Below are 8,265 nucleotides of genomic sequence, written 5' to 3'. Positions count from 1 at the left end.
TAGAGGAAGTGAAAGAATTCACATATTTAGGGTATAAGCTACAGAGGAACGGGGGGCAGGAGGCGCAGGTAAAGAACAGAGTTAGGAAAGCAGGAGCGGTGATAAGACAGGTGTGGGGAATGGGAAAGAGAAGGTTTGCAGGAGACTGGATGAAAAGAGTATGGCTAATGGAAAGGTTGGTGGGGACGGTGTTGGAATATGGGGCGGAAATATGGGGATGAAAGGAGAGGAGAGAGGTGGAGGCAATGCAGGAGCGATGGATTAGGTGGACGTTAGGAGTAGACTGGTGCACACCGGGGTATATGGTAAGAGAGGAGATAGGAAAAGACAAATTTAGGATAAGGGCAGGAAAGAGGGCGGTAGGGTATGAGAGGAAGTTGGAGTATTGTATTTTAATTGATTATATTTATAAGTATTTTTATATTATCTTAAAAAGACTGCATAGAATTATTTGTGCGACACTCTTATATGTATGTATAATTAATAGGGACCAACTACACATTTTTTTTTCCACTGAATAAAAACAATCTCAATATTAAAATTAAATTATAAAAAAGATACTGTGATATTTTATTGATGAGAAATGTACATTTATAATTGTATTAAATACAAAAATAAACATGCCATGAATTACTATATATACATATTTTCATAATTATCAAACTTAAAAATATAATATTGTTACCAAAGAAGAAAGCACTATTTAAAAACTCTAAAAGTTCATAATTTGTTAAATTAGTAATTAAATACTGCATTTTGTATAATTTTTAAGCTTTATTCTTTTATTTTTCTTTATTTAATTGAATAGATATTAACATCCAATGTAGCATACAGATTAAATTAACAACCAAAAAAATAAATCTTAACTTTGAAATATATTTTTGTTTCTTTTAAATATCAATCAACTGGATTTTGTACTACTATTAATATGAATTCTTTATCTGGTGCCATCATAATTTTATGTTTTTTGCTACGTATGCGCAAGAAAGTTAAATCATTTGTTGGATTCAAGTCACGTACGACAGAACGAGCTTTATCTGACAATTGACTTATCAAACCTGCGTATTGAACTGTTGTCGTATTATCTAATGTTGACTTTATAGGAATACCTAAAACAAATATAATTTTATAAATTTTTGTTTACAACTACAAGTAAATCATGTCAATGATCTCATGTAATACCTTCTGCATTCACCACTATTGTTCCAACTACCCTTTTATGAGACTGAATTTGTTTCATAGTTTCTTCAACCTCTTATAAATTATTTCATCGAAATTTATTAATAAAATTTTTATTTTAAATATTCCAATAACGGAAGCAAATCATATGGAATAAATGCGTTCTTTAATTGTAGGCTGCATATGTGGTGGATGACTGTAAGTCCGACAAAATTCCAATATTCCATGGGAATCTATCAAAATCTATATTGTCATACTTAGCCAATGTATTACACAATATATTATGGTATATATAGGCCAGATGCTTGCAATGACACTGAGCAATAAGATCCTTGCCACTACAATCACAATGATAAAAATGATTAAATAAATTTAAAATAAATTTAAAAAAATATATTATTTTGATACAAAGTGTGTGATGAATAATATTTAATTTTGTATATTAATTATTGGATATATATGTACCTGCAATAAGAAAATGCCAGAAAAATTGTAAAATAGTTCCTATAGCACTGATATTAGATTTATCTTGTTAAGCTAATCGAATGCTGCGATGATAACTAGCCATTGCCCAACCCATGCTCACAAGTGAGCTGATAATGCTACCTGCTTGATGTACAACTGAAAAAAATATAGAAGCTAATTAAGAAAATTATTAAAAATATATGCATACTCATACATAGGCATTTATATAATTGAAATATTATTGAAATAATAGCAAAATATCTGATTTTGTATCACAGACTGTAAACTTGCACATAAATTATTATGACAATAAATTTGCAAATAATAACATTAAAATTGAATGTAAAAATTGAAATTGAAAATTGAAATTGAAAATATCTAACCCCGCACGCTGTCAATATAGCGGAGGGCAACTATCGCCGTCTGTTGTAAAACGTGCGAGATGGACATTTCCAATACATGCATCTATTCATGTGTTGTGTACGTGTGATATATGTGTGCGCATGTGTTGTATACGTGTGAATACGTGTAGCACGATACTACTATGTTTGCGTGGTCGATGATGATAATGATGACGGGGACGTTTCTTAAAAGAAATTTTTCATATTTCGACTTTGCAATTATATATCTCTGCTTACAAATCACGTAGAGCAGAAATAAAGACACTTTTATTATATAATTCAAACTCAATCTATCGATTAAGTCTAGTATAAACTCGATTGCTTCAGCCGTTATTGAGAATTCGAAATATTATAAAGACTCAAATGTCCGACTCGCGTTAAGATACACGGTGTCTCGGCTACGCCCTTAACTGGTCGCGAGACACTACCGTGTCTCTTGATATAGAGAAAAGAAGATTTTCATCAAGAGAAGAAGATAGAGAGTGGAAGATTGAATTAGATGGGGGGGGGAGAGAGAGAGAGAGAGAGAGAGAAAGAGAGAGAGAGACAATATATAAAGAAAAGAATAAATATCCTTTTTTTATATCTTTTTTTACACCAAAATTTTCATATAGTTTGTTCCAAATAATTATTTAAATTTTATATATGTATAAAAATGTATTATTCTGCTTTTATATATATATATATATATATATTACATTTATCAATATATATATATTATCAAATTTAAATTTATTTAGATTCAGTTAAAAATAAAGTTCTTTTTAATTTTCTGTTATTATACTAAAATCGATTTTAATATTAATTATTAAATTAAAATTAACTTAATAATTTAATTTTTGGATTAATTACAATTAATTTTAATTGATTCTAATTTAAATTTTAAGATTAAAATTTATTTTATTATAAATTATTATATTAAAAAGTTTTAATTTTAAATTATATTGAAATTAATTGCGATTAAATTTATTGTTAAATTGATTTGTTTTGATTGATATAATTATTTAATTAAAATTAATTTAAATTATAAACAATTAAATTTAATAATTTAAAAATTAAATTAAATAAAAAAATTAAAAAGTATAAAAATAAAAAATAATAAAAAATAAATAAAATAAAAATATTAAGATTAAAATTTTAAAAAAATTGTAAAACTAGATTTAATTAAAATTGTTTCGTTAAAATTAAATTAATTTTTATTTTTACCAAAATTGAATTTTATTTGATATAAAATTGAATGGATTTGACATTACTTGAATTGAAGTTGATTGTGACTTGAATTAGACTGAAATTAATTGTGATTTGGATTATTAGATTGAAAATAAACTTGACTTGAAATTGGTTGTGAGTAGTTATTGATTTGAAATTATTATTGAATTGAAATTTGACTTGTGAATTGAAATTGGTTGTTACCTGGATTGTTGGACTGAAATGAATTGAAATTTGACTTGTAAATTGAAATTGGTTGTTACTTGGATTGTTGGACTGAAATTGATGATTTGAATTATTAGCGATAGAAATTTGATTGAATTAAAATTAATTATTGTGATTTGGATTAGAGGAATTAACATTGATTTTGAGGCTTGTATTATTGGATTGAAATTTGAATTAAATTGAAATTGATTATGATAGATTGTTAAATTGCAATTGATTGTAATTTGGATTTTTTATTAGATAAAAATTTAACTTAAATTGACATTAATTTTTATTTGATTCAAATTAGTTGTGATTTAAATTATTTAATTAAAATTAGCTTTTGTTTAAATCGTTTTTACTTATAATACATCTAGATTAAAAGTAATTTTTATTTTGATTAAGATTAATTTTAACTTATTATTAGATTATTAAATTAAAATTAATTTTAATTAAATTATTAGTTTAAAGTTAGTTTCCATTTAAATTAATTAATTAAAATTATATTTTAATTCGAATTAATTTGATTAAAAAATAAATTTTAACTATAATTGTAAATTTAAATTAATTTTAATTTGATTAAAATTATTTTTGATATTACTTGATTTGAAGTGTTGGATTAAAATTAATTTTACTTTAAATTGTTGAATTAAAAATAATTTTTATTAAAATTATGAGATTAAAATTCTTTTATATTTTTAAATTAATATTAAATTAAATTAAATATACTAATTTCATTAATTTTAAACTGAAATAAATAAAAATTGATAAAGTATTATTATAATGATAATTATTATTTGATTATTATTTAATGATACATAAATTAAAATTGATTATTGAAATTGGTTTTTTTTCTCTTAAATTAAAGTTGGCTGTAATTTGAACTAAAATTGACTTTGGCTTGATGTTGAATTGAAATTGACTTTGATTTAGATTATTTAATTATTTTATTACACTACTAAAATTAATTATGCCTCGAAGAAAAGTAGTTCGAACTGCTGAAGAAGAAGAAGAATTCCAGTGTAATAAACGAGAAAGAAAAGCAAAATCTCAGATGGAAAGACGGGAAATGAAACGAATGATAACTAAACAAGATTGTCAATCTTTATCAAATAGCAGTGAGATTTGTCTAAATATAGCGCAAACTTTAACAAGCTTCTCGAAAAATATAGTAATAGATCATGTTGTTTCACAATCAGTTAATTCATATATGAAAGTACTATCTCCAACAAATAATGTTAATGTTAACGATGATACTGATATAATTAGAAATGTTCACAATTCAACTACAGAAATTTTATTAAATAACAATATTACTTTCTCTATACCTAGCACATCACACAATATAATTGATAAAAGTAAAAATGCAAATCGTAATGAAAAAACTCGAGCTTTAAAAAAAGGATTTGTAGATATTAATAAATCTTATACTACTCAACTACAAAATATCATAGAGTATTACATAGGAGAAATGAATATATATTGTGAACATTGTGGCGCAAAACATTTTAATTCTGAAAAAGTAGCTAATAAGGGTAATTCATTTAATGATTGTTGCAGCCATGGTTCTGTTAAGTTAGATTCTTTACCACAACCTCCGTATGAACTTTATGAATTATTTATTGGAAATCATCAAAAATCAAGTCATTTTTATAATCATATTCATGGTTACAATAATACATTTTCATTCGCGTCATTTAATGCAAACTTAGCAGATTTTAGTGCGCAAAGACGTGGACCTTATTGTTTTAAAATTCAAAGACAAATTTATTATCAAATTAATACTGCGTTATATCCCTCATCTAACGAAATGCCAAGTTATGGTCAACTTTTTATTGTGGATAATAATGAAGCAACAGAATGTCGATTACATCGAAATTCGAATCTTGATAAAGAAATTTTACATTTAATAGATAATATAATGCGTACGAATAATGTTTTTGCACAATCTTACCGAATGATGCATAAAGAAATTGAACAAATCACTGAAAATAATAGTATACGTGAATTACAATTGAGATTTTTGACAAAAAAAGGCATTGATCGTGGCCGATACAATGTGCAAAGAGTAAATGAAGTTGCAGCTGTTTTTTCTACTACAGCAGATGGTGAAATTCCGGAAACTTATGTAACAATATATAATAAAAATGAGAAAACGTTACAACAAGTCAGTACAATGAATCCAAATGTAGAACCATGGATTTATCCATTATTCTATCCATATGGTAATCAAGGATGGCATGATAATTTACAACGTAAGAATTGTAATAAACGAGTAAGTAGAGCTGCATATGTAAAATATCACATAGCTATACGTGATAATTTTAATATTTTTATTATGGGCAGACGATTATTCCAACAATGGCTTGTAGATAGTTATATAAAAATTGAAAAGAATCGAATTAATTATTATAAACAGAATCAAAAACAATTACGAGCTGAGACTTATCAAGGATTAATTGATTATTTAGCAAACACCGCCAATAATAACAATGCTCATATTGGAAAAATGATTATACTTCCATCGACATTTGTGGGTTCACCGCGTAATATGTTGCAACATTATCAAGATGCAATGGCTATTGTTCGGAAAAATGGAAAACCAGATATCTTTGTTACTATGACTTGTAATCCAAATTGGCGCGAAATTAAAGAAAATTTACTTCCAAATCAACAACCTGCAGATAGGCCAGATATATGTGCTCGGGTATTTAATATAAAAAAGGATTGTTAAAGTTATGTTAAATTTATATTTATATATTACAGAGCCTAGTTAAACTCTTAATTTATACACGCTGGCTTAAAGGCGTTTATTTACCAACATTAATATATATAACAGAGAAAAGTATAGAATCGAAAGGATCTGAATAGCTCAGATGGAAGAGCAGTCGCCCGGCAAGCGAAAGGTCTCGGGTTCGATTCCCGATTCTGCGACTTTCGGATCTATATTTTTCTCTCGCACTTTATTTTCTTTAGGGGGAATAGGGGATACATGGAATTAAAAATCTCTTGTAGAGATTATTCCAATTTTATATCTTGGCCGTGTCCAAGTAAAAATTTGGTGCCTTGTGCACAGGTATTTAATTCTAACGAAAAAATTTAGTTTCGTTTAGAATAACGCACTGTCATCCGCGATTTGGCTCTTATTGCCTATCTTATATATGTTAAATTTATATTTATATATTACAGAGCCTAGTTAAACTCTTAATTTATACACGCTGGCTTAAAGGCGTTTATTTACCAACATTAATATATATAACAGAGAAAAGTATAGAATCGAAAGGATCTGAATAGCTCAGATGGAAGAGCAGTCGCCCGGCAAGCGAAAGGTCTCGGGTTCGATTCCCGATTCTGCGACTTTCGGATCTATATTTTTCTCTCGCACTTTATTTCTTTAGGGGGAATAGGGGATACATGGAATTAAAAATCTCTTGTAGAGATTATTCCAATTTTATATCTTGGCCGTGTCCAAGTAAAAATTTGGTGCCTTGTGCACAGGTATTTAATTCTAACGAAAAAATTTAGTTTCGTTTAGAATAACGCACTGTCATCCGCGATTTGGCTCTTATTGCCTATCTTATATATGTTAAATTTATATTTATATATTACAGAGCCTAGTTAAACTCTTAATTTATACACGCTGGCTTAAAGGCGTTTATTTACCAACATTAATATATATAACAGAGAAAAGTATAGAATCGAAAGGATCTGAATAGCTCAGATGGAAGAGCAGTCGCCCGGCAAGCGAAAGATCTCGGGTTCGATTCCCGATTCTGCGACTTTCGGATCTATATTTTTCTCTCGCACTTTATTTCTTTAGGGGGAATAGGGGATACATGGAATTAAAAATCTCTTGTAGAGATTATTCCAATTTTATATCTTGGCCGTGTCCAAGTAAAAATTTGGTGCCTTGTGCACAGGTATTTAATTCTAACGAAAAAATTTAGTTTCGTTTAGAATAACGCACTGTCATCCGCGATTTGGCTCTTATTGCCTATCTTATATATGTTAAATTTATATTTATAAAAAAGGATTATTTAATCGATATTATTGTTAGACAAAAATTTTTTGGTGAAGTTTTAGCATATGTTTACGTAATAGAATTTCAAAAACGTGGATTACCACATATACATTTATTGATTACATTAAAACAGAATTGTAAGATATCAAATTCTGAAATAGTTGATAAATTTATTTCTGCAGAAATTCCTGATCCTAATGAAAATGAAAGTTTACATAATGTTGTAATGAAACATATGATTCATGGACCATGTGGAAATTGGTGTTTGATAAATGATAAATGTTCAAAACATTTTCCAAAACCATTTCGACCTGAGACGACTATGGATGAAGATGATTACCCGCACTATCGTCGAAGAAATAATGGATTGCTGTACGAAAGACCTGGACGATACGTTGTTGATAATCGATATGTTGTTTCATTTAATCCAACTCTTTTACTTTTATTCAATAGTCATATTAATGTTGAAATAGTTTCGAGTATACGGTCAGTAAAATATTTATATAAATATATTTATAAAGGTCATGATGCAGCATCTATAGTTATTGGAGAAAATATAGATAAAACTATAAATCATGATGAAATTCAAAATTTTATTGAAGCTCGGTATGTCGGGCCTGTGGAAGCATGTTGGCGCATTTTAAGTAAACCTTTGCAAGAAAAAAGTCACGCTATATTTCGTTTACCGGTTCATTTACCAAATGAACATAATGTAATAATCGATAATAATATTAATAATGATGCGATAAGATCTGCTGTAGAACGAGTAACAATGATGTTAGATTA

General features: G+C 27.5%; 1 long non-coding RNA gene across 2 annotated transcripts; it reads right to left on the bottom strand.

Moving 5' to 3' along the window:
- Positions 1–871: 871 nt before the first annotated feature.
- LOC146723172 (uncharacterized) lies at positions 872–2,408 on the bottom strand. Of its 2 annotated transcripts, XR_014924708.1 has the most exons (4): positions 2,028–2,077; positions 1,645–1,800; positions 1,183–1,517; positions 872–1,109 (listed from the first exon to the last, which is right to left on the bottom strand). It is a non-coding gene; the product is annotated as an uncharacterized LOC146723172 (long non-coding RNA). The 2 variants fall into 2 exon arrangements; XR_014924707.1 differs by having other exon boundaries at positions 873–1,109; positions 1,645–2,408.
- Between the last annotated feature and the right edge of the window lie 5,857 nt (positions 2,409–8,265).

This window comes from Nylanderia fulva, unplaced genomic scaffold, assembly GCF_048542155.1.
Source record: "Nylanderia fulva isolate GAGA-0341 unplaced genomic scaffold, ASM4854215v1 Scaffold223, whole genome shotgun sequence".
In the NCBI taxonomy this organism is placed as follows: Eukaryota; Metazoa; Arthropoda; class Insecta; order Hymenoptera; family Formicidae; genus Nylanderia; species Nylanderia fulva.
This window is presented reverse-complemented; position numbering and strand designations above follow the sequence as displayed.